We start from the raw sequence: 27,633 nt of genomic DNA, 5'->3' as shown, positions 1-27,633 counted from the left end.
AAACGCGTCACTAGGGGTTACGAACCGCCAACTTATAAACCCAGCATCTCTCCCGTGTTTGATCGATGTGGGATTTGCCTAGGATTGTAACACCCTAGGCAAATCCCACATCTGCAAAACACGGGAGAGATGCTGGGTTTATAAGTTGGCGGTTCGTAACCCCTAGTGACGCGTTTTAAAACCGTGAGGGCTTCGGCCCAGAGCGGACAATATCACTAGTGGGCCGGGCTGTTACATTTGTGGTATCAGAGCCGCTCCGCATGCAACCTTGAACGATGGTCGGGCAAACCTCAGCGAGGACGCTGAGTCCCATAAGAGGGGTGGATTGTAACACGCTAGGCAAATCCCACATCGACAAAACACCAAAGAGATGTTGGGTTTATAAGTTGGTGGTTCGTAACCCATAGTGACACGTTTTAAAACCGTGAGGGCTTCGGCCCAAAGTGGACAATATCACTAGTGGGCCGGGCCATTACATTTTTGAATGTAATGGTCTGGCCCACTAGTTTGAATGTAATGGCCTGGCCCACTAGTGATATTGTCCGCTCTGGGCCGAAGCCCTCACGATTTTAAAATGCGACACTATGGGTTACGAATTGCCAACTTATAAACCTAGCATCTCTCCCGTGTTTTGTCGATGTGGGATTTGCCTAAGGTGTTACAATCCACCCCCCTTATGGGACTCAGTGTCCTCACGGAGGTTTGCCCCACCATTACCCAAGAGGACACGCGAGCGGCTCTGATACCAAATTGTAACGATCGGGCTCCAACCACTAGAGGAATTGTCCGCTTTGGCCACAAGGTTGCACGCGGAGTGGCTCTGATACCACAAATGTAACGGCCCGGCCCGCTAGTGATATTGTCTGCTTTGGGCCGAAGCCCTCATGGTTTTAAAATGCATCATTAGGGGTTACGAACCACCAACTTATAAACCCAGCGCCTCTCCCGTGTTTTGTCGATGTGGGATTTGCCTAGGGTGTTACAATCCACCCCCCTTATGGGACTCAGCGTCCTCACTGAGGTTTGCCCCACTATCGTTCAAGGTTGCACGCGGAGTGGCTCTGATACCAAAAATGTAATGGCTCGGCCCACTAGTGATATTGTTCGCACTGGGCCGAAGTCCTCACGATTTTAAAATGCGTCACTAGGGTTTATGAACCACCAACTTATAAACCCAGCATCTCTCCCGTGTTTTGTCGATGTGGGATTTGCCTAGGGTGTTACAAATAACCACTTAATTTCAGTAAAAACCAACAATTCTCAAACTTTCTCATGGCTGCCAACATTTAGAGGTTCCATTTACTCATGTTCTTCTTTTGATTTCATGCAATTTCTACTTGATTTAGCATGCTTACAAAGATTAAAGAAGGAAGAGAACTTATTTTATGCACTAACCTTGTGTGAGCAGAGTTTTTCCAAGCTTAAACTTCACTTTCTCTTCAATTCTTGGCAGCCAAACACTTCCCCAAGAGGTGTAAACAAGTTTTAATGAAGGGAGTCTAGGGTTTAATGGTGGGAGACTAGGGTTTTAGAGCTTGAATTGTGTAACAATGAAGGAAAGAAAATGGGTGAGGGAGAGAGAGAATTATGGACGGCTGGCTGCTGGAAGAAGACCACATTTTTTGATTTTTTTTTCTTTAATTTTTGTCTCTTTTAATTGTTTTAAGAAGGCTTGTTGAATGGTGATTGGTTGGAGTGTTCTTAATGACATTATCTTATGTCAAAATTCAAGTTTTACTTCATTTTCTTTTCTTTTCTTTTCTACTCATTTCAATTAAATTTTTAGCAATATTTATTCATATATTATGTCATATAATTTATTTACTTAACTGGACAAGTTGGTGAAAAATCGTCTCTGAAGGCGGAATGACCAAAATGCCCTTCGTTTTGCTTAAAAGACTAAAATTGTCTGTACCGATTGAATAAATTTTCTAAGTATTTTCTTGGCATTCGAATGCCATCAAAACCTCAATGACTCTTCTTTGGAGTCCCAAAAATTATTTCACGGGATTCCCCTCTGGTTTAAGGTTACTAGCTGTGAAGACAGCAAGTTCCCATCAAGGTCACCCATCGCTAGGGCACCGGCTCATTTAACTTTGTTGTATTTCATTGCTTAAATTTTTCTAAATTTTTCCTTACCATTATTTCAATTATTTATGACTCACTCTAGTTTACATATAGTTTCAGTCATTCTAGATGTCTAGACAGATATTGGTCACCGGAACAGTAGAATGTACGGACTAGCTAAAGTGAGAGTGTTACATTTATTATAGTGAAAGATGGCATGCCCGTGGATGTAATCTTATGTTAAGAGGGTGAATCACATAAATATTGGTATTTTGTATGTTTGCTTTATTCTTTATAGTTTACACGCTTCCGCGGTGCACAACAAATTGGTATCAGAGCATAGAGTGATCTTGGTGAATTTGGTTAAAGGTGGAGCTACTGTGACATTTAAAAGTCGCACATGCAATAATGGTGATGATTGAGAGTTCAAATTGAAGTGGACCTCTTGATGCAAAATTAAGAAGATTGATAATGCAAAAATTTTTTAAGAAAGAAGCAAGTTGCACCTAAGATGAAGATTGGAGAGATTGATGATTTGAAGGGTTCAAGCTCAAGCATGGAGATATGATGATTGAAGGCACCCAAGAATTTGAGGTATGCAATGGTTGATAGATTTTGAGTCAAGGTGAAGATTGTTAAAATTATGACTCAAAATCCTAGTAGGATTTGAAAAGACCTTTTCCCAATTTGAATAGGAGAAATATTTCTCAATAGGATAGAAGAATATTTTCTATATAGAGTAGAACTTTTATTTTAATGTTATTTCTAAATTGAGTGGAACTTCTAGTCAGATCAGGATTGAAGAAATTAATACTATAAATAGGAATATGGTGGAAAAGGCTATTTGGCTTTTAACTCATGGAGTGGGGCTATCGTCCATTGTAGAAAGGGGCTTTGCCAATTGCTGAGGATTTAACTTTGCCCATTGATGAGGGGTTCTTGCCCATTGCAGTCCCATGGAGGGAAAGATGTTTTGGCTTAAGGTAGAGAAAGGGTATAGAGTTCAAAAGGAAGGAATTCTTGTCTATTGGTGAGAGAGCTCTTACCCATATAGTTAAAGACACTCTTTGTGGTGTAGTATTACAATAGTAAATATATTAGATTATGTCTAAAGAAAACTGAGAACGATTAACTAATATATTTACTATGAGTAGTTTGATGTAATGTGAGTTCTGTTGGGTGTAATTGGGTTTACGAGCAATATAGTTTAAGCTTATAATTGATGATTTATTGTAATGAAAGATGGCATGCCCATGGATGTAGCCCTATATTGAGAAGGTAAATCACATAAATATTGATATTTTGTGTGTTTGCTTTATTTCTTTATAATTTATACACTTCCGCAGTGCACAACATTACGCGTTAAGTCATGCAGTCTAAATGGATTATGTCAAAAATTACCAACTCCAAACATTACTATTTTTATTAATTCTATCAAATCTCATATTTAGCCAAGCCCTTGAATGCCATCTTTGGATTTTTGCCCAAATCAAGTAATTAAAATTTAATCTTCTTTTATAGTACCATTCTAGCTACCATTACTCTTTCAATTTTATTATCCCACTATTTATTTATCTTTTTATAAAGTAAATCTAACATATTTTGATCATAAAAATCATTATTTATGTAACTTTAATTCGAAATTCAAAATAAACAATAAAATTTCATTAATTTAACAAGTTGACAACTAAAGAAGGTTAAAGAAAAAACTAAGGATACACATTCTGGAATCAACAAAGTAGAAGCAATGTACATTAGAATTGATGATTCATTACAATTCTCAACCTTTCTTCTGCTTCTACACCACTATTTCTCTCGATAACATTATTTAATAACTTTCCCTCAAAAACCTTAAATAGTATACTGCAGCTAAAAACAAGAAACCCATCACTTTCTCTATGATAATAAACATGTGAAGATAAATAATAATAATAAAATTTTAAATCTTTTTTAACTTTGGGTTTTATTGTTTATTATTATTTATTTGAGCATTATTATGATTTATTTACTACCTCATTTTTTGGGAACCATGGTTGCGGCTGCTGTTCTCTGTGATTGCACCACTGGCTTCCATGGGGCAAGAACAACAGAGTCTCTGTATCTCGACGGTAGCACCTAGCTTTTCCCTCTCTTCCATCTCACCATAGGCGAGGTGTCTTCCAAATCTCCATGCGAATAATCCACCCCAAAACACTGTTGAGGCAGTGAGTGTAGAATAGGCTTTGAGGCGTGATGAATCACAATCTTTAAGGTATTAATTGCCAGCATTAGATTGCTGCAGGGTTAATACAATATACCTCCAGGATACAATAAAGTCTGAAATCTGTAGACAACAACTCCTGAAGATTTCTCTTAAGAATTCTTTATACGAATTGAATTTAGAGAGACTAGAAGAAAAGAAGAAGAGGTAGAAGTAGTATATTTCTGGATTGAAAAACTCATCCATATTTATAAAGAATGAAAAGTCATGGCACATTTTCTAGATAGACACATCTGTTTATCTCTAATAGATACAACTGTTTGTGTAATAGACATATATGTTTATTAAAAGACACCTATACAAATAGTTATGACTATTTATATAGACATATCTGTTTATTAACAGACACCTATATAAATAGTTATGACTTTTTGTATAGAATAGACATGTCTATTTATTAACAAACACCTATATAAACAGTTGTGACTGTTTGTATAGAATTGACATGTCTATTTATTAACAGACACATCTACTTGTTAATAAACACATCTGTTCATAATTTATTTACGAAAATTACAATATGATAATTATTTTATTTCACACATATACGTGCAAGTGCCATAATAGAATAATATATATTGAATTATATATATATATATATATATATATATATATATATATATATATATATATATATATATATATAATTCTATACATATTTCACTCTTGTCATTCCTTCATTTTCTTATATTTTAATAATATAGGAATTTTTTCTCTTTATACTGTCTAACATACAAGCTATTTATAATAATTCCCCACTTAGCTTGTATTGTTAGATCTCATTGTTTCATGCATAATGAAAAGTATCTTTCGATTTAAATTTTTCCTTGGTGTAAATATTTCAAAGTTCTAAAGAAATCATGGTGGCCTTAGCTTAAACCTAGATTCCTATTAAATAAAACCGGAAATACTACACACACGAATCAATTAGTTCGACTTAAAAAGTTCACCAAAATTTTAGCACGAATATGGCCTTGTGCTACCTCCTATTTTCATGAATATTTACAAAAGTTATTCTCACTTTGTTGAAGCGGCACCACTTTCTATGTTCATATATGTGAAGTTTCTTTTGTATTAATATTAAACTTCATTAAGAATATAAATACTCATCCTCATTCCATTAACTTAGTACACTAAGTACTTAATTACAATATTTACTAATGACTTGTTGTTACCCTTTAAACTTTATTTAGTAATAATACTATAAAGTAGGGTTCCCATCAGTAGTAAATTTAATAGAATATTCTAAATCCTAATCAGCACATGTACTTATAATCATAACTCTTGAGAGCCCTTTTATTAAAGGATTTGCTAGATTATTATAGGATTTAACATAAACATGGTAATAACACCATTAGAGACTAATTGTCTTACATTTTCATGTCTTAAGCTTATATGTATATACTTTCAATTGTATATTTTACTATAAGTTTTAACCATCATGATTTGACTATCACAATATAAAGAAATAGATGGTACAGGTTGTGGCCACAACTTAATATCAGATAACAAGTTTCTCAGCCATTTTGCTTCTTTACCAACATTCGCCATAGTTATAAATTTGGATTCTACCGTAGAATGAGTTTTACAAGTTTGTTTCTTTGATGCCTAAGAAACAAAACCTCCACTTAAAATGGACACCCAACCAAAGGTTAACTTATTATCCTTAGTACTACTTATCCAATTGGCATTTGTATAACCCTAGGATTTTCATCATATTTGTTTTACTAGTCAATCATATAATCACATGTTTATAACATGAACTACATAAATAATTCACAGTCTAGATATGTACCTTATTTGCAGAAATAAATTGCTCCATAACTTGTTTAAAATGAGAGTATCCAACAATAAAGAACAAAGCTAAACTTGCACACACACACAAATGCATACTCATTTGTCCTTTTGTCACTTCTTGCAAATGACTTGTAAGGCTCTTATATTTACTACTCAAAATGTGAGGGTTGTCAATTCCACTAGAAATTAAATTAATTAAAATTATCAGTTTATAAAATATTTTCTATAGTGACTGGTAAAAACAGGTCGAACCCTAGAGACTGAATTACTAAAATTTCGTGTACTTGTGTAATAGAAAAAGAAAGAAACAAAGGTTGAGGGGGGGGGGGGGGGGGTTGTAACACTAAATAAGAAGAAATCAGAAATTAAAGAACTAAATATGAAACTCTCAATTTAAACAAACTTCAGCCCAAGGTAATTCTCATCCCAATGCATTTATTCGATCATAGACAAAAGAAATACAATTATCCTTTATTGAATACTTAACGTAGATTTACAAAATAGCAAGGTAAAACCTCTATCTTCCCTATACTAATCAATTTGAGCCCAACACTCTTATTGACTCTAATTATTAATTGAATTGGTATTAAGCAATCCTCATCAAATTAATAACTGCTTTAAGAACAAGAAGTAGTTAAGCTGAACAACGATTTATAAAGCATAAACCATTTAATTCATCCTATTGTTTCTTTAGGTTATTATCAAAATCTTGGATCATAATCAATAAAACCTGTTTGCTACTCACGTTCAATCTTACACAACAATTACGGATTATAAAGATGAACTAGCAATTGATCACATCAAACAATTAACTAATAGGCCTTTTTAACAAATCATTCAATAAATCGAAGACAATGAAATCAAGAAACAATAGATATTTAAAAAGACATAAATTTAAATTAAGAACATGGTCTCACAAATCATGCAAAAGAATTTGAATCCCTTGAACTGAATTAAAAACTTAGCCACTCATGTTCATGGCTTACAGAAAAATAAAGAAAAATAAAGAAGAAATCTAAAAAGAGAGTGGAGAATGAAGGTCTTCTATTGTGTTTGAAGGTCTGAATGGATGTGTTTTAGCTACTGCCTAAAGACGCATTTATAATAAAAAACCTAATCCCAAAGATAAGAACCAAACTAGGAAAAGTTTTAAAATTCAAAAGACAGATTTTCAGCCTGCATTCATGTCTTTGAAATCAAGGCCATTTTTTAGCAACTTCCTTTCTGAATCTATCACTGCCCTCTTTAGGAAAGTTGTAGCCCTATTTCTTAGCTTTCCAACGGGTACTCATTTGCCAAAAGTTACCTTTTCAATGGATTAAATAGCAATCAATTTGGAGACTCACAACTTTAGAAACACCTGAAAAATACAGCAAAGGTAAAATGCTAAAAATTTCTTCATTTAACACAATTATTCTAACAACTATCTAAACATATGCCTAAATGATAAATATACTTAACCAACTGAATTAAACATAAAAACATACTAGAAACACTTAATTTGATGGGAGTAAAATTAATAAATTATGCACTTATCAAAATGTATCAATCTTTTGGCCAATAAATTCATCTCTTCATACATGTAACTACTAAGAAGAATTGCATCTTTTTATTTAGTTACATCTTTTGGCCAAGGGACACAACTCTTTACATGGATACAACTCTTTATATGGTTTTAGCACAATTGGAAATTTATCGCAGAATAATCTATAGTTTATAGTTCCTTTTTTAAATATCCAAAAACCCTTGAAATTTCTTTCCAATATTCCACACTGGGATTATTAGTATATCTTGACAATTTATATACTGTAAAAGCAATATCAAGAGTAGTGCAATGCATAGCATACATTAAGCTATCAATAGCAATAACACACTCAAATTGAGCAATTATTCTATCAAAATTTCTAGTTAATTTGCAATAAATATCATATGGAGTATTTGCTTCCCTCAATATAATGAAATTGACAAAGAGTAAAGCCCCCACTATGTTACAGCTAGGTAGTTTTAGGCAGATCCCTAAAAGATAATAACCAAAATATTAATCTAGAGAACAATTTTAAAATTCTACCAAGAATAAATTAAAGAATAATAATGTTAATTATCGGTAAAAATGAAGAGAAGAGACAAAAAAGAAAAGTTAATAGATTTTTGTTCCAAACTGCTATTTTTAAAGTATTTGCATCTCTTCGAACATATACAATAGTTCACTTTGTATCTATTAGAATAATTACATCTGTTCACTTATACCTTTTAGAACAAATACAATCGTTCACTTTCATCTGTTAGAACAATTATATCTGTTCACTTATACATTTTATAACAAATACAACCGTTCACTTTGTATCTCTTAGAATAATTACATCTGTTCACTTATGCCTCTTAGAACATATACAACCGTTCACTTATGCCTCTTAGAATAGATACAACCATTCACTTATACCTCTTAGAATAGATATAACCATTCACTTTGTATCTCTTTGAACAATTATATTTATTCATTTACACCTTTAAAAATAGATATAACTATCAGTAATAAATAGTTCATTTTGATGCCTTTTAATGAACAGACATAACTCTTTCGAAATGAGATAAATTTTTTTATCACTAATATTTTGAACAATATCCCCACCTAGTTAGTGATAGACACAATCAATATGAATTAGGATTTATGCATACAAAAAGTGTTTTTCGACTTATGCACATAAATCTTATTACCTTCTTTAACACATTCACCATGAGCTTTAGCTTCATAATATAACCTTATATTTCTTCTAATTATAAGTATGTCATCAACATAAAGACAAATTATCACATAAAAAAACTTTTTAATGTGTAAGTATTTCTAAATCTGTTTAAAAGAAAAGTCATATGTGGCATACAATAATGTCTTCCTATAATCATTCAAACTAGAAGTATGATGTGCTATTATTCCTCTAATTACAGTGATTTAGGAACTACCACTTTCAAATCCTTAAACTTTGAAACAAAGATACACAACTCATGGAGTTATCCATAACAGGCATATTATCAAGTATTTAGAATTTAAAATATTTCATAATGAGAAATTTATCCATACCCTTTTTTTCTATATTGTACTCGAATTCTAACGAATTCTAGATTTCCTTTGGAGACTTCACAGAGATAAATAAATCTTATAGCTGATACATACATTTTGCATAATCATTTAGGTTTAATTTCATAGCCATTTTATTTGATTATTAGTCACTTTTAGCTAATTTCATTAGTTATTTAGATAGTTTTTCATAATTGCCAATTTTGGATTAATTTGTAATTTTTACTTTGTTTTGTAGGAAAAATGGTGTTTTTGAGGGACTAAAAAAAGAAATTTTACTTTTAAGGAGTGATTTCCATAGCCAAAGATGTCAAAAACAAGTTTCAAAGTTGAAGTATGCATTGGCCAAATTGCGAATAACTTGCCGCATAAGTTATGCAGTTCTGCATAAGGAGAAGAAACAATGTCCCAAGCACCTGCCGAAATCTGCATAAGCTGCCGCATAACTTATGCAGATTCGCGCCTCCCTTATGCAACCTCACAAAATTGTGCATAACTTATGCAGTCTTGCACCTTGCTCATGCAGTTTCGCACAGAGAGCGAAGCAGTCCAGCGCATAAGGGACTGCATAACTTATGCAGTCCACTTATGCAGTCCCACAAAGACTTCATAATGAGCTGGCAGAAGATTCCCTCAGAAAAACACACCTTAAACACACCATTTTAGGGCTCCTTGTCAGAAAAAGTTATAAGTAGACCCTTATCCCATTTAAAGAAAGAAGGTAAGAAAAGGAGGAAAAAGGGAAAGAAAAGGGCAGCAGCTGAAGAGTAAAAAACATCACCCACACCATTTCCAACTAGATTTGGAGTTTTCTTTCCTTTCTTGCATATTTCTTACCTTTCTTGTATTGGGTTTCTTAGTTCTTAGCTTAGATTAAAGTTTTATTTCCTTATTAACTCAGAATATCTTGTAAATATTATGGATAGTGAGTAGTTTTAATTTGATTCTGGAGTAAGGGATGTAATATTTAAGATATTTTGTGGATTTTGATTAAGTAATCCATATTTTGTGGTCTTAATGAGTTTTATTCATTTCTTGTGTGCTCAATGACATGCTTAGTGTAGGATCCCACTAAGTGATGTTCTTAATCCATGGTTGAGGCACCGAAAGGAGAAATCCTTGTAATAGATAATCAAGAAATTGGACTTAATTAACTTAGATCTAGAAATAGACTAAGGATTAAGAGGATTTACAGATTAATTAAGGAACTTAATGGGTCTTGATTAACTTTAACTCCACGAAAGTAGGATTAGATTGATTAAGGCACTCTTTGTCCAACTCGAAAGGGTATTCAAAGGATTTAAGAATTAATCTCCTTAAAACCCGTAAGTTCCACAAGATTGGATAACCAATTTAAAATCCCAAAATAGCTTGAATATGAACTCCTGAACTCCGGAATCACCTTTTTATCATTGTTAATTTCTAATTGAATTCAATTACTTGCCATTTTAAATCTTGCCATATTTCAATTTGCTTGTTTTAATTTGCTGCAAATTTAGTTTAATCATTACATTATTGAATAGATCATTAATTTTACACATATAAAATTCATACTTCAATATCCATCAATTTATTACTTTAATTTTTAAAAATAGTTCAAATTAGTCAAATTTTTATATAAAAAATTCAATCATTAACACAACTCCTCGTGGGAACGATATCTTTTCTATATTACTTATACGACCCATCCACTTGCGGTTGGGCCACATCAAGTTTTTGGCGCCGTTGCCAGGGAGTTGTTTGTTTAAGATTGAATTCTTGATTATTTTAGTTGTTTATAGTTTTATCTTTGTTATCTTTTCATTTTGTGTTTGTTTGTTCTTTTTAGGTACTCTTAATCTTTTATGAGAAGAGCTAGAAGCACAAGTGATACATCCTTATTGTTTAATCCTGAAATTGAGAAATTTTGTAAAGCCAACAAGAAAGAAACTAGAAAAAGGAAAGAAGCCTTGAGAGAAACTGAAATTGAAGCAGACATGGCTGATGAAAGAATTAGAATTGGTGGTGGTAATGCTGGAAATGATCGAAACAATGAAAATGTAGCCTAAGGTGAAGAGGTTGTAAATGCTAATGTGCCTAGGGGAAGTATGATGGATCATGCTTTTCCTCGTTTTGACGACTTGAGAGAGAGTATAGCAAGACCAAGAATTGATGAAAATAGCTATAAGATGGATTTTGGGGTTCTTCAAATGATTCAAAATTCCCAATTTGGGGGACATCCTTCTAAAAATCCACACACACATCTAAAGAAGTTTGCTATGATTTGTGATATGCAAAAACAACCTAGAGTATCTGATGATGCAGCAAGATTGAAGCTATTCCCATTCTCTTTGAAAGATAGAGCATTGGATTGGCTTGACTCTTTACCTCACAACTCCATTACAAATTGGGAGCAACTCACTGATGCATTTCTTGCACAATATTTTCCACCTGGAAAAACTCAAGAATTGAGGAATCAAATGACAGCTTTTAGACCAAGAGAAGATGAAACTCTCTATGAGTCATGGATGAGATGAAAGGAATTAGAGAGACAATGCCCACATCACGCCATTCCAAAATGGATGATAAACTAGAATTTTTACACAAATGTCACTCCTGCAATTAGAGGGATTATTAATGCTCAAACAGGAGGAGAATTTATTATGAAGCATGAAGATGAAGATTATGAGCTATTGGAGAAAATTGCAAAGAATACTCATCTTTGGAGTAGTCCAAGAGGACCAGCTCCAACTCAAAAGAGGCAAGCCGCTGGAATGTATGACCTTGATCCATTCAACATGATTAATGCAAAGTTTGATGCACTTACAAATGTTTTGGCTAAGAAGATGGAAGATTTAAGTATGTTGGTTAGTTCATCATCATCATCTGGAAGTTCACAACAAGTTGCTTATGCAGAAGGAACTACCAGCTGTGGAGTAAACTATGGAGAGCAAGCTGCATATGTTGGTAATTATGGAAACAAACAAATGGGGAATCCTTACTCTCAAACTTATAATCCAACTTGGAGGAATCATCCCAACTTTTCATGGGAAAATCAGCAAAATCAAGTTCTAAATCAGAATCTTTAGCCACAACAGCAACAAGGAATTCCATATCAACAAAATAGGCAACCATTGCCTAATTTTCAGCAGAGAAATATGAATCCTCCACCAAAACAGCATGAACAAAGTTTCACCACAGAAGCTTTATTATAACAGATTCTTGCTAACCAAACTAAGCATGATGAAGAGATGAGAGAGATGAAAGCAAGGCTAGAACAGATGCAAACACATAACAGAATGTTGGAAAATCAGATTGCACAACAAATCATCTTCCTCAAGTACCAAGTCTTTTGGAAAACTTCCAAGTCAACCAGAAAACCCAAGAGAGTAGTGTCAAGCTATTACTTTAAGAAGTGGGAAGGTTATAAATAATGAGAAGAGTGAAAAAAATGAGAAAAGTGAAAATAGTGAGAAGAGAGAAAATGAGAAAGAAACTGATGAGAGTGAAAAACAAGAAAGTGAGAAAGAAAGTGCAGAAAAATGTAAAGAGAAAATTGAAGAGAAGAAAGAGAAGTATATACCTCCAGAGCCCTACAAGCCACAACTTCCCTTTCCACAAAGATTTCAAAAAGCCAAGCTTGATAAGCAATTTGGAAAGTTCTTAGAGGTCTTGAAGAAGCTTTACATAAATGTGCCTTTTATTGATGCTCTTCCAGAAATGCCCTCTTATGCAAAATTCTTAAAAGAAATTCTCTCAAACAAAAGGAAACTTGAAGACCATGAAACTGTAGCTTTGACTGAGGAATGCAGTGCTATCCTCCAAAGGAAACTTCCTCCAAAGCTCAAGGATCCAGGGAGTTTTTCAATTCCATGCCACATTGGGGAATCATGTTCTACAAAAGCTTTATGCGATTTAGGGGCTAGTGTTAGCCTTATGCCCCTCTCCATTTTCGAGAAGCTCAATATGGGACATCTTAAGCCAACCCACATTTCTCTTCAGTTAGCTGACAGATCAATTAAGTATCCTGAAGGGATTTTGGAGAATGTGCCTCTGAAGGTTGGGAAGTTCTATATACCTGTTGACTTTGTCATCTTGGACATGGAAGAGGATTCTAATATTCCAATTATCTTGGGAAGACCCTTTCTAGCAACAGCAGGAGCATTGATTGATGTTAAGGGAGAAAAATTGACTCTTAGAGTTGGTGAAGATCAATTGGTTTTCAATATTAATAACATTATGAGGAAGCATCATTCTGAAGCTGATACTTGTTTGAGAATTGATATCATTGATGAGCTGGTTGAAGAACACTTCAGAAAGAGATATCCGAAAGATCCACTTGAAAATTGCTTGGTTCATGGAGGAAGCATCGACTATGACAACCCTCATGTGGCTGCATATGCTCAACATTTAGAAGGTAGTCCACCAATCATTTCTGCTCCAGTTTTTCAACTCACACAAAAAGAAAAAGTCGAATCTAAGCAACCATCATTCAAGGAAGAAGATGCACCTAAGGTAGAACTTAAGCAACTTCCTTCTCAGCTCAGGTATGAATTTCTTGGCACTAATAACACTTATCCAGTAATTGTAAATGCAAACTTGAGTACCTTAGAGGTTGATAAGTTGTTAAGAGTGTTGAGACAATTCAGGAAAGTTTTAGGATATATCATAGATGACATTAAGGGAATAAGCCCACACTTTTGCATGCACAGAATTATTTTGGAAGAAAATTGTAAGCCATCTATTGAACATCAGAGGAGGTTGAACCCAAATATGAAAGAAGTTGTTAAAAAGGAAATTTTGAAATTGCTTGATGCAGGGATCATATATCCTATCTCAGACAGTACTTGGGTGAGCCCATTACATATTGTCCCAAAAAAGGGTGGAGTGACAGTGGTTAAAAATGAAAATAACGAATTAATTCCCACTAGAACAGTGACTAGTTGGAGAATGTGCATAGATTACAGAAAATTAAATATTACCACTAGAAAAGATCATTTTCCACTTCCTTTCATTGATCAAATGTTAGAAAGACTGGCTAGGCATTCTTATTTTTGCTATTTAGATGGGTATTCAGGATTTTTTCAAATCCCTATCCATCCAAATGATCAAGAGAAAACCACTTTTACTTGTCCATATGGAACCTTTGCTTATAGGAGGATGCCATTTGGGTTGTGTAATGCACCAGCCACTTTTCAAAGGCGCATGATGGCAATCTTCTCAGATTTCATTGAAGATATAATGGAGGTTTTTATGGATGACTTTTCTGTTTATGGATCTTCATTTGACATATGCTTGGCTAACTTTTCTAAAGTTTTACAGCAATGTGCAGATACTGACCTTGTGTTAAATTGGGAAAAGTGTCATTTCATGGTTTAGGAAGGCATAGTGCTTGGACATTTAGTGTCTAACAGAGGAATAGAGGTTGATAAAGCCAAGGTTGAAGTGATAGAGAAGATGGCTCCTCCTACCAATGTCAAAGGAATTCGAAGTTTTCTAGGACATGCCGGGAAAAATAGCCAAACCTTTATCTAATTTATTAAGTCATGACATACCATTTGTATTTGACCAAGAGTGTTTGGATGCCTTTTATAGGTTGAAGCAAGCTCTTATCACTGCACCAATCATGCAACCTTTTGATTGGAGCCTACCTTTTGAAATTATGTGTGATGCTAGCAACTATGCAATTGGAGCTGTTCTTGGTCAAAGAAAAGACAAAAGGGCTTATGTTATTTATTATGCTAGTAGAACACTGGATGAGGCTCAAACAAACTATGCAACAACTGAAAAGGAATTCTTAGCAATTGTCTTTGCATTGGAAAAGTTCAGACCTTACATTATTGACTCAAAGGTGGTTATATTTTCAGATCATGCTGCTATCAGGTATTTACTCCGTAAAAAGGAGGCTAAACCTAGGCTCATTAGGTGGATTCTGATGCTACAAGAGTTTAATTTGGAGATTAGAGATAAGAAAGGAGCTGAAAATGTAGTTGCGGATAATCTTAGTAGGTTGAAATTGGATGATGAAGAAATGGATGAAGTCCCTATTGATGAGTTTTTCTTGGATGGACAACTTTTCTATCTTGTTGCTAAACTACCTTGGTATGCAGACTTGTTGAATTATCTATCTTATGGAGTTTTACCCCTAGGGATGACATGGCAACAAAAGAAAAAGTTTTTGCATGAGGAAAAATTTTATAGATGGGATGATCCTTTACTCTTTAGGAGATATTGTGATGGTTTAATAAGAAGATGTATTCCTGATGAGGAGACACAGAGTGTTATGCATCATTGCCATGCTTCTGATTATGGAGGACATTTTGGAATCTCTAAAACAGCTAGTAAAATTCTGCAGGCTGGTTTCTTTTGGCCAAATCTTTTTAAGGATGTGAGGAAATTTGTGTTAGAATGTGATAAATGTCAAAGGAGTGGAAATTTTTCAAAAAGAGATCAAATGCCCTTAAATGATATTCTTGAAATGGAATTATTCGATGTTTGGGGAATAGATTTTATGGGGCTATTTCCTCCTTCATATGGTAATAAATACATTCTAGTTGGAGTTGACTATGTGTCAAAGTGGGTGGAAGCTATTGCAACTCCAACTAATGATGCTAAAGTGGTAGTGAAATTCTTAAAGAAATTTGTCTTGAGTAGATTTGGAGCTCCAAGGGTTGTAATTAGTGATGGGGTTCACATTTTTGTAATAAGCAATTTGAGAGCTTAATGAGGAAGTATGGTGTAGTGCATAAGATAGCTACTCCATATCATCCTCAAACTTCAGGACAAGTTGAAATTTCTAACAGAGAACTCAAATATATCTTGGAGAAAACAGTGAGCAATTCTCGAAAAGGCTGGTCTGTCAAACTAGATGACGCTTTATGGGCATATAGGACTGCTTACAAAACCCCTATAGGAACTACTCCCTTTAGGTTGGTGTATGGTAAGTCTTGTCATTTACCTGTGGAGCTAGAACATAGAGCACATTGGGCCATTCAGACCTTGAACTTTGATCTCAAGGAAGCTGGTGAGAAGAGGCTATTGCAACTTAATGAGCTTGAAGAATTGAGGATGGATGCCTATGAAAGTGCCCGTATTTATAAAGAAAGAACTAAAGTTTGGCATGATAAGCATCTTAGAAAAAAAAGAATTTAAAGAAGGTGATTCAGTTTTGTTGTTCAACTCAAGATTGAAATTGTTCCCTGGAAAACTTAAATCAAGGTGGACTGGTCCATATAGAGTTTCTAAGGTTTTCCCTTATGGAGCAATTGAGATTTGGAGTGAAAAATTTGGGAATTTTAAGGTCAATGGGCATAGATTGAAGCATTACATAACTGGAGACCCAATAAAGGGAGCAAGCTGTTACAAGCTCTCTGATCCCTCACCTCTTTTTAGTGAAATGCATGAAGAGTCCAGCTAAGGACTATAAATTAGCACTCTTGGGAGGCATCCCAAGTTCTTTTATTTTGCTTTTGTTGATTTACTTTTATTTGCTTTACTTTTGTTTTTATCTTAAATCTCCCCAAATTCAATTTTTGACATTGTTGAATCTTGTCCCTTGCAGATGCATTTCAATGGATGAAGGTTGTTGCATTGCTGGGGAGTGACTCTTAATCTAATATTTTGTCCTTTAAATCTCCCAAGATTAGTTTATTTTCATTGCATATTCTGTGCAGGTTTGCTTCTTGGTTTATGCAGAGAAATGAAACTTTCAGCAAAAAGGGGTCTGTAGCACATGGCATTTGTTTCTTTGTTGACGGTTGGGTGTGTAACTTTTAAGTATTTGTGCTTATCATGTTAATATGATGGTAAGTGTGTCATTTTTGTAGTTTTGAGCTTAGTTGGGTTGTGTGATTCAATGTGGACATACTGCATTTTCTTGGCATAACTTGGAGAGTCCATTTTCTTTTGTGGATAAATGCAACTTTATGCAGATTTTTATTGAGTTTTATTGTGATAAATGTTAATTTGCAGAGTTTGAGTTGAAATGGCATAATTCACAAATGCCTCCTATGCAGAACTCACTTCTACAAGCTTGTATGATGCAATTGTGATGGATTTTGTATATATTGATGTATTTTTGGTGATAATTTCTCATGATTTATGCTTCATAGAATTATACTTCTTCATTCTAATGTATTTTTCAAACTTGCAAATCATTTTCAATTGTAATCTCAATCTTGTTGAATTGTGCATAAGTAACTGCATAGCTTATGCAGCTTTTAGACCACAAATTTTGCCAAATTTCATATCAGCTAAAACCTGCATAAGCCATTGCATAACTTATGCAATCCTGCATAATCACAATTTTTGCCATTTTTCATCTCTGCTGCAATCTGCATAAGGATGTGCATAGCTTATGCAATTCTGCACAGCCACATTTTTGCCAAATTTCATATCTGCCGAAACTTGCATAAGGCAGTGCATAAGTTATGCACTTTCGCATAACCACATTTCTTGGAATTCCATTTTCTGCCGAAACTTGCATAAGGCAGCGCATAAGTTATGCACTTTCGCATGACCACATTTCCTGCATTATCAAATCTGTCGAAATCTACATAAGGGAGTTCATAAGTTATGCACTTTCTCATAACCACATTTCCTGGAATTCCATTTTTTACTGAAACTTGCATAAGGCTGCGCATAAGTCATGCACTTTTGCATAACTAACTTTTCGCACTTCCATTTTCAGCCGAAACTTGCATGACCAAGCACATAAGTTATGCACTTTTGCATAACCAATTTTTCATACTCTTTATCTTCTGCCGAAACCTGCATAAGAGTGTGCATAACTTATGCACACTCATTCTCCCCTTATGCAATTTTACACATGTCCTGTACAAATCAAAAAAATTTTTCGGCACCCACTTTCCCACCTCTACTTCCCATCGTTCCTGTTCACACTTCCCCCACGTCCATTTTTCTCGGCATCACTCTTCCTTCCCATGCCTACGCCTCTTTTCACCGCCCGATACCCTAACTTCCCTTTACCTCTTTCACTTTCTTCTTCCCTCCTCCATTCTCACCATCAACAACCACCATGGAATCGCCTCCCCATTCCCCTCAAGGCTCTCCTCTCCAAGTCACGCCCTTGGCAATGCGGTCCCCCAATCCCGATTCTCCTCCACAACAAACCCCTCCACCACCTCCCACATCCACCTATAAGAGGAAAATCCGGTCGAAATCCACCCGACCCATGGCTTCTGCACCACCTCTCACAAAACGCAAAGACCCACCTACCACTCCACTTTCAGAGCCTCCACCCAAAAACCCCAAAACTTCAGCCTCCACACGACAGGGGGTTGGCATTTCCACCTTTACCCCACAAGCCAAATCATCCTCTTCTAGCAAAAAGCAAACTTCATCAGTAACACAGGTATCTAAACTACCTTGGCCCCTTCCTGATGCAACTCACAAGGCAACCTTTAAGAGACTAAAGGATAGGAAAGTGCAACCCACTAGGTACATTTCTGCAGATGCCCTCCAATCAGTTGGTTTATTTGATAATGTTGTTGCCTACCTTGATGGTTTGGGTTGGATGGAATTTGTGCATAAACAAGAACTAGTTTATCCAGCTCTAGTTTTGGAATTTATTTCCCCATTTTCTGCTACTCTGAAATTGCATGAGATAGATTATAAGCCAACTATAAAGTTTAGGTGTTTGGGGCAAAATAGAGAGCTATCATTAGACCAATTTCATAGTATTTTTGGGTTTGCAATTGATGGACTATTTAGGGTGCCATATATAGGCATAGAGGTAGCAACTAAAGGTGTTTGGAATGCTGTTCAGTTTTGGAGGAGTATCACAAACCAACCTTAGAGTTTTTATGCTGGCAGATCCAAGACCTCTCAAATACTAGACCCTGCACTTAGATTTATCCATAGGCTTATTGCTAGCACTATCTTGGGCAGAGGGACTAGTTCTGGTGTTGTTGGAAAATCTGAATTGTTCATGCTATGGTGTGCTTTTCACAAAGTCAAAGTATTTCCTAGTTACTTCTTTTGTGAGCATGTGTTACATATTGCTACCAAATCTATAGGTGATATAGTCATGGGTGGGCTCATAACTGTTATAGCTAAGCATTTTGGTTTTAATCCAGAAGAGCATCCTCTACCAGCACTTTCAGACACTCTATATTTTAATGCTACTCACCTATACAAAACTGGATTCAGTTTGCCACCTTCTGACACTGCACAACCAGCAGCAGATGCAGGACCCACTGCATAACCAGAGGCACAACCTGCACCACCCACTCAGTCTGCACAGGATATCCCAGCAGATTCTGCACAGCCTACACCTTCTGCAGCTGGACCCTCTTCATCCACAGCACCTCCTCCCTTCAACACTAAAGCCTTATTCACCTATCTTGAGAGGCTTAGTGATGATGTACACTTTGTGGATAGGAAGCTTGAAACTGGTCTTGATACCCTCAAGGATCATCATGATCAACTCTTTGATTTTGTTATGGAAACCAGAGATAAACAGAAAGAGTTAAAAGAGATAATGAAGCAGCTCATGGCTTTTCTGAGAATGCCACCTCCACCTCCATCACCTCCTCCAGAACCACCCCTTCGGCAGCAGCCAGCTCCATCCAGTCCTTTAGCAGCATCTTTGGACAAGGGCAAAACCATAGAATTAGACTAGTTTTTATTTTGCTTTTGTTCAAACTTCTAGGAGTTTCTTTTTTTGGATGTGTTGAAACAATTTTAGTTTGCCTTGAATTCTATTTTCTTGAAGTTCTATTGGATGGCTATTCCATTAGTTTTTCATTGATTCTCATTGCCTTCACGGCCCTTTTGTGCATACTTGTCCATACACTGTATATATTTACAAGCCTCTACTGGTGTTTGCACATTTTTCCTTGCTATATCATTATGCAACAGCTTTTGAATATACTGCACAGGCTGTGAAACTCCTTATGCAAATATTCTGCATAGCTTGTGCAGTCCCTTATGCAACTCATGCAGAACTGCACAGCTTATGCACCCTCCTTATGCAACTGTTCTGTACAACATTTTATTCTGCATAACCTATGCAGCTTCTTATTCATCACCATCATCTCTTGAATTCACATCTGCTCTATACCAGGTAACTCTTTTTTTTTGCTCTTAAATTTAACTATTCCTGGTTATTCCTCTTTGCTTTGAGTTTTGATAATGCACTGCTTGAGACATTGAGGACAATGTCTAATTTTGAGTTTGGGGGTGTGCATTTTGATTTTTGCTATATTTTTTCACATTTTGAGTATAGGAACATCTCATCTCATTCCATTTACATATATATTGTAAATATTTTACATATACATCCATACATACATATACATAACACATTTACACACATTATACATCACTTAGAAATTGTACACATTACATACAAATAGATTTCCTCCATTTAGTTGATGCATTGCTCATTTTTAGGAATCATGCATCATGCATTAAAATCTTTTGCCAAATCCCTTGAGTACTGAAAAGTTGCCTATGAGAGTGATTTGACTTACCTTTAGTTGGGTTTGTGGATTGAAAGTTTCCTAAGAGGTGCAAAGTTTTGAAGTGTTTATCCCTTGCCTATATCTTCTTAGCCAAAAAGCCACCCAACTAGTCCTTTAGAGATTGGAGTGTTTAGAGAGAGTTATTGGATATAAGGTAGTCAAATGATGTCTCACCAATCCTAGAACAAATTTTCTAAACCTTTCAAGGCGAAATACCAGCTTATACTTGAAAAGAGAGATGATTAGGCATTCTTTGATTTAAACCTTCTCATTTTAAACCTTTGGCCTTTTTCCTAATTAAAATTAACCCTTGCAAACCCCTTTGAGCCTTTTTATTCCTAATTTTTCTTGAAACCCTTATTGCTACCTAGCCAATGAACCAAATACTCCAACCCTTTTCATGAGAATAATTATTCATAATATTAGGTACATAAAAAAAAAGAAGAAAAAAAAAGAAGAAAAAATACAATAAAAGGGAGAAGAAATACTTGTCATCTTGTAAAAGTGCTAGTATATGTGCTTTTCACTATTGTCATTCAAATTGAAAGAAATCCACCCAAAGTAATTAAAGGAAATGAGTTGGGGGTGGCATTTTTAGGGACAATCATCAAAAGAAAATGCAAGATACAAGTTTAAAGTATCAAAGTGTCCCTCCATTTTTATGTGTTTTGTAAAATATGCTGGCACTTGATAATTCTCATTGTGTATTTCTCTCCTCCATATATATATATATATATATATATATATATATATATATATATATATATATATATATATATATATATATATATATATATATATATATAATAAAATAAAATAAAATAAGAAGTGTACCTTATGTTTTCAAGATTGAAAATATTCTCATGCTTTGAATCCTTTTTACCCCTTTTTCTTCTTAGCCTCATTTTGAACCCCATGGCCCCATTACATCCCTAAAAAGACCTTTGATCTCTTGATAGTACTTGCTACATTAGTGGAGATAGGAGTAGGGAATTTGCCTATGGGATTGGAAAATTATCCATTCATTCATTCATTCAATTCCATCATTCTATATAGAGACACTTTGACTATTGATTGTCCTAGAATTCCTTTTGAGCATGACTCTCTCTTTTGATTGGTTGGTTTGGGAATTTTGAATGATAATTGACTTGATGGCTAAGCGGTGAAAGCTTGGATAAGCATTAGATTCTTTGCATTTTGAAGGATGGGTATACGGATTGTTGGTATGGCTAAAGGTGTGTTAAGTTACTTTAATAGGTGATTTTCATAGCTCTTTGGATAAGGCACCCCTAAAAATTGCATTATATTTTAAAGTTTGCTTGAGGACAAGCAAAAGCTTAAGTTTGGGGGTATTTGATACATACATTTTGTGTAATCATTTAGGTTTAATTTCATAGCCATTTTATTTGATTATTAGTCACTTTTAGCTAATTTCATTAGTTATTTAGATAGTTTTTCATAATTGCCAATTTTGGATTAATTTGTAATTTTTACTTTGTTTTGTAGGAAAAATGGTGTTTTTGAGAGACTAAAAAAAGAAATTTTACTTTTGAGGAGTGATTTCCACAGGTAAAGATGTCAAAAACAAGTTTCAAAGTTGAAGTATGCATTGGCCAAATTGCGCATAACTTACCGCATAAGTTATGCAGTTCTGCATAAGGAGAAGAAACAATGTCCCAAGCACCTGCCGAAATCTGCATAAGCTACCGCATAACTTATGCAGATTCGTGCCTCCCTTATGCAACCTCACAGAATTGTGCATAACTTATACAGTCTTGCACCTTGCTCATGCAGTTTCACACAGAGAGCCAGAAACCAGCCGAAAACTGCATAAGGGACTGCATAACTTATGCAGTCCACTTATGCAGTCCCACAAAGACTTCATAATGAGTTGGCAGAAGATTCCCTCAGAAAAACACACCTCAAACACACCATTTTAGGGCTCCTTGTTAGAAAAAGTTATAAATAGACCCTTATCCCATTTAAAGAAAGAAGGGAAGAAAAGGAGGAAAAAGGGAAAGAAAAGGGCAGCAGCTGAAGAGTAAAAAACGTCACCCACACCATTTCCAACCAGATTTGGAGTTTTCTTTCCTTTCTTGCATATTTCTTACATTTCTTATATTGGGTTTCTTAGTTCTTAGCTTAGATTAAAGTTTTATTTCCTTATTAACTCAGAATATCTTGTAAATATTATGGATAGCGAGTAGTTTTAATTTGATTCTGGAGTAAGGGATGTAATATTTAAGATATTTTGTGGATTTTGATTGGGTAATCCATATTTTGTGGTCTTAATGAGTTTTATTTATTTCTTGTGTGCTCAATGACATGCTTAGTGTAGAATCCCACTAAGTGATGTTCTTAATCCATGGTTGAGGCATTGAAAGGAGAAAGCCTTGTGATAGATAATCAAGAAATTGGACTTAATTAACTTAGATCTAGAAATAGACTAAGGATTAAGAGGATTTACAGATTAATTAAGGAACTTAATGGGTCTTGATCTCCATGAAAGTAGGATTAGATTGATTAAGGCACTCTTTGTCCAACTCAAAAGGGTATTCAAAGGATTTAAGAATTAATCTCCTTAAAACCTGTAAGTTCCACAAGATTGGATAACTAATTTAAAATCCCAAAATAGCTTGAATATGAACTCCTGAACTCCGGAATCGCCTTTTTATCATTATTAATTTCTAATTGAATTCAATTGCTTGCCATTTTAAATCTTGCCATATTTCAATTTGCTTGTTTTAATTTGATGCAAATTTAGTTTAATCATTACATTGTTGAATAGATCATTAATTTTACACTTATAGAATTCATACTTCAATATCCATCAATTTATTGCTTTAATTTTTAAAAATAGTTTAAATTAGTCAAATTTTTATATCAAAAATTCAATCATTAACACAACTCCTCATGGGAACGATATCTTTTCTATATTACTTGTATGACCCGTGCACTTGCGGTTGGGCCACATCAATAGCCTATCTGATGAGTTGTTGAGAATATGACTTTTGCGTGGCAATTCATCTTCTTTTCCTGATCTGCTTTCACCTTCTCAGTGAACATAATTTGTTCCTTAAAACAATCAAGTTTCAAAAACTCTTGATTCATCACGGAAACAACCTTAGACTCCATTGCGATTAATACCTTAAAATTGTTGAGGCAGTGAGTGTAGAATAGACTTTGAGGCGTGATGAATCACTATTTTAAGGTATTAATTGCCCCCACTAGATTGCTACAAGGTTATGGCAATATACCTCCAGGATACAACAAAGCCTGAAATCTGCAGACAGCAACTCCTGAAGATTTCCCTTAAGAACTCTAAATACGAACTGAATTTAGAGAGACTAGAAGAAAAGAAGAAGAGGTAGAAGTAGTATATTTCTGGATTGAAAAACTCATCCATATTTATAAAGAATGAAAAGTCATGGCACCTTTTTTAGATAGACACATATGTTTATCTCTAATAGATACAACTGTTTGTGTAATAGACATATCTTTTTATTAAAAGACACCTATACAAATAGTTGTGACTGTTTGTATAGACATATCTATTTATTAACAGACATCTATACAAATAGTTATGACCTTTTGTATAGAATAGACATGTCTGTTTATTAACAAACACTTATATACAAACAGTTGTGACTGTTTATATAGAATTGACATGTCTGTTTATTAACAGACACATCTACTTGTTAATAAACACATTTGTTTGTAATTTATTTACGAAAATTACAATATGATAATTATTTTACTTCACACATATACGTGCCAAGTGCCATAATAGAATAATATATATTGAATTATATATCTATAATTCTATACATATTTCACTCTTGTCATTCCTTCATTTTCTTATATTTTAACAATATAGGAATTCTTTCTCTCTATACTGTCTAACATATAAGCTATTTATAACAAACACTCACTGCTTCTTTTCGATGATGACGACTCTAGGCTTCTTTTCCCTTTAGCTGCTGCTGCTTCTGCTTCTTTAGCTTTTGTTGGAGGCTTCAACTCTTCCTTATCTTCCATACCAGGAAGCATTTCTGCTGCTTCAATGAGAAGAATTAAACCATTGTTTTTGTGTTTTTCTTCTCCCTCTTGAAACGCCAGCGCCGTTTTGACCCCTCCATTGTCAGCGTCAAGACTTTCTTGTTTTTCTTTTATTTTTCCTTTTCCTTTTACTTTTACTTCGCCGTTGGCATCTTCGGCTTCCAGTTATATGGCTTCTAAAATTTTTGAGCTTCGAGATTCTTTCCCAATTGCTTCAATTGTGAGAGAATCTGCACCGAAATGGTCCCCAACCTCTTTTTTCTTTTTGAGCAAGTCCCCAACCTCTTTAGCATCACAGTCTCTTGCTGATGAGCTCTTCTCAACCATCAAAACCCTGCTAACTTTCAATTCTAAACCGTTTTCAGCTTCCGGACAAAATTCCACACTCAAATCGATTCCCAGTCCCTTGTTCTCTTTAAACTCCACAGTTTCATGATTCAAAAACGATTCTCCAGCAGTTTCTCTTGGTGGGCGTGAAGCAATGATTGGTGAAATCTTTTGAAGGCACATTTGGGACTTGGAAAGCCCACGACGAATATTTGGTCAGGGAATGAATTGATACGAACCCACTAACGTGAGAACAAGAAAAACAAGAAACTAATAATAACCCATTGTTGAGTTATAAAAGCTTCTTCTTTGCATGCTATTGGAGGCAAGAACCCATGGATTCTGCAAGAATCGCAAAGGGGAAGGGAGGGGGGGGGGGGGGGGGGGGGGGGGTGGTTGTTGGGGCAAGAGGGCAATAATTGGACGTTAAAGAAAATGCTACAGAGAGAGAACTAAGTAGAGAATGAAAGAGTAGAGAATGAAAGAAACAAGCCAAGCAAACTCCATATCTTATAGTCTTTTTGAGGACTTTTTCCATTTTTTTCCTCATGAATTGTTGAATTCTCATTGGTCATTAATAATTAATAATGGAAAACTATTTATTTTATTATTATCATTATTATTACCTTTTATAATTAATTTTACCCTTACATTCCAATGTTGTTTTTTCATTATATTTTTTTAATATTTATGATTAGAGATATTATCAAATTATTTTATATATGTTGAAATTAAAATTATTTTTTAAATAGTTTTAAAATTATATATATCATTTTGATTTAATTCATTTAGTAAAACAATGCTTTTAAGATGATGGTGGATATGTTATTGCTCTGATTAGTTTAGTCTATTTAATTAAATGAATTACACTATAAAATATCTTCTTTTCCTATAATTTCGATCAAAAGAAACATCATACCATATGATGAGTAGATATTTTTTTTTTTATATATAAGTAAAATATTTATTGTGAAAAATACTAGGAAAATCTTAACATGATGCTTCCAATTAAGTCTCGGTTAACAAATTGTCCAATACAATAAACCCAGAAAATGATGTACTGCTTTTGACAGCAAAATAGAAAGATGTCTTCTTTATTAAATAATTGAAGGCATTTCTAAAATTACGCAATTTTAAATATAAATTAATATCAAAGGGAAAAAAAATAATGTTCTTCGTTGGCTGAATTTACATTTTTTGAAATTGAGCCGAGATAGAATTAATTTTTAATACATAGATTGGTTAATGTGGAAATATACTTTTAAATTTGTTCAAAGAAAATTTTAATTTTAATTGATATATGAGTTGATTTGAAAATATTTATAATTAAAAATTAAAAATAATTTAGAAATGTTGTTTTTCCTAAACAACCTGATCTAGAAAATTTTGGAAAGAAAGAAAGAAATAGATAAAGGGTATGTGAGGCCCTTAATTCGACCCAAACCTAGGGACTCCTGATAATGTAATATGGGTTCTGCAACATCAATCTTCTCATTATACATATTGAATATGTAAATAAGAGGTTATTTTGTTTATAAAGTTTAAATTAAAGGATTATTTTGTTTATAATACAAAAATTTAAGAATTAAATTGTTCAGTTACAAAATATGTAGAGGTAAGGCCATTTTAGTTATTTTTGTTGTAATTAACAGTCAAGTAAATGAAAAATTAGATGGAGGGCGTACATTATAGATTTTGTCAAATTTTAAAGACTAAATTATTTGGTTTTGAACATACAAAGACTAAATTGTAGGCTTTTTCAAACTTCAGGGACTAAATTATAATTTATTCTTAAAGAAAAATTAAATTCTAATTTAAAAGTGAAAAATATGATCAAATCTAATTAAAAATAAATAATAAATAATTTTTTTAATTTTTCTTAAAAATAAAAAAATAAAAAATTTTAACTATTAAATTTGATCAAATCTAATTGAAGAATCGCCTTAAATCCAACTGAAATCAAATCATTGGTAAATTACAAGTTAATTTTTGAGGTTGAGGTAAACTTAAAACTTAACCTTGTATTTTTAAAACTAAGCAATTTAATAAGTGATATTTGACAAAACCTACAATATTTTGTCTCTCTATCCAATTTACCATTAATTACAACAAAAATAATCAAAATGCCCCTAACTTTATATATTTTCTAATTTAATCAATTTAATCATTGAGGTTTTGTATTATAATCAAAATAGTTCTTATAATTAATTTTACCCTTACATTCCAATTTTTTTTTTCTTATTATAGTTTATTTAATATTTATGATTAGAGATATAATCAAATTATTTTATACATTTTGAAATTAAAATTTATTTTTAAATAATTTAAAAATTATATTTTATCATTTTAATTTAATTCATTTTAAATTATTAGTACTGAAGTGTTTGAATGGTGACTTATTTTGTATGACTCTATTGTCAACTCTATAGCAATCAAAGAGTGCTAATTGGTAAAAATAGGTTGTGTGATAGTCTGATTTGATTTGATTGGTTTGATTTGGGATTAAAAAAAATTTGATTTTTTTATCTTTTAAAAATAAAAAATTTTTACTATAAAAAATAATGGACGAAATAAAACACCTTAAA

General features: G+C 33.8%; 1 non-coding gene across 1 annotated transcript; it reads right to left on the bottom strand.

Moving 5' to 3' along the window:
* Positions 1-11,640: 11,640 nt before the first annotated feature.
* On the bottom strand, positions 11,641-11,748 carry LOC131181123 (small nucleolar RNA R71). The gene has a single exon (XR_009149751.1). It is a non-coding gene; the product is annotated as a small nucleolar RNA R71 (small nucleolar RNA).
* Between the last annotated feature and the right edge of the window lie 15,885 nt (positions 11,749-27,633).

This window comes from Hevea brasiliensis, chromosome 6 (assembly GCF_030052815.1).
Source record: "Hevea brasiliensis isolate MT/VB/25A 57/8 chromosome 6, ASM3005281v1, whole genome shotgun sequence".
Lineage (NCBI taxonomy): Eukaryota > Viridiplantae > Streptophyta > Magnoliopsida > Malpighiales > Euphorbiaceae > Hevea > Hevea brasiliensis.
Note: the sequence above shows the minus strand (reverse complement) of the source record. Positions and strands in the feature narration are given on the sequence as shown.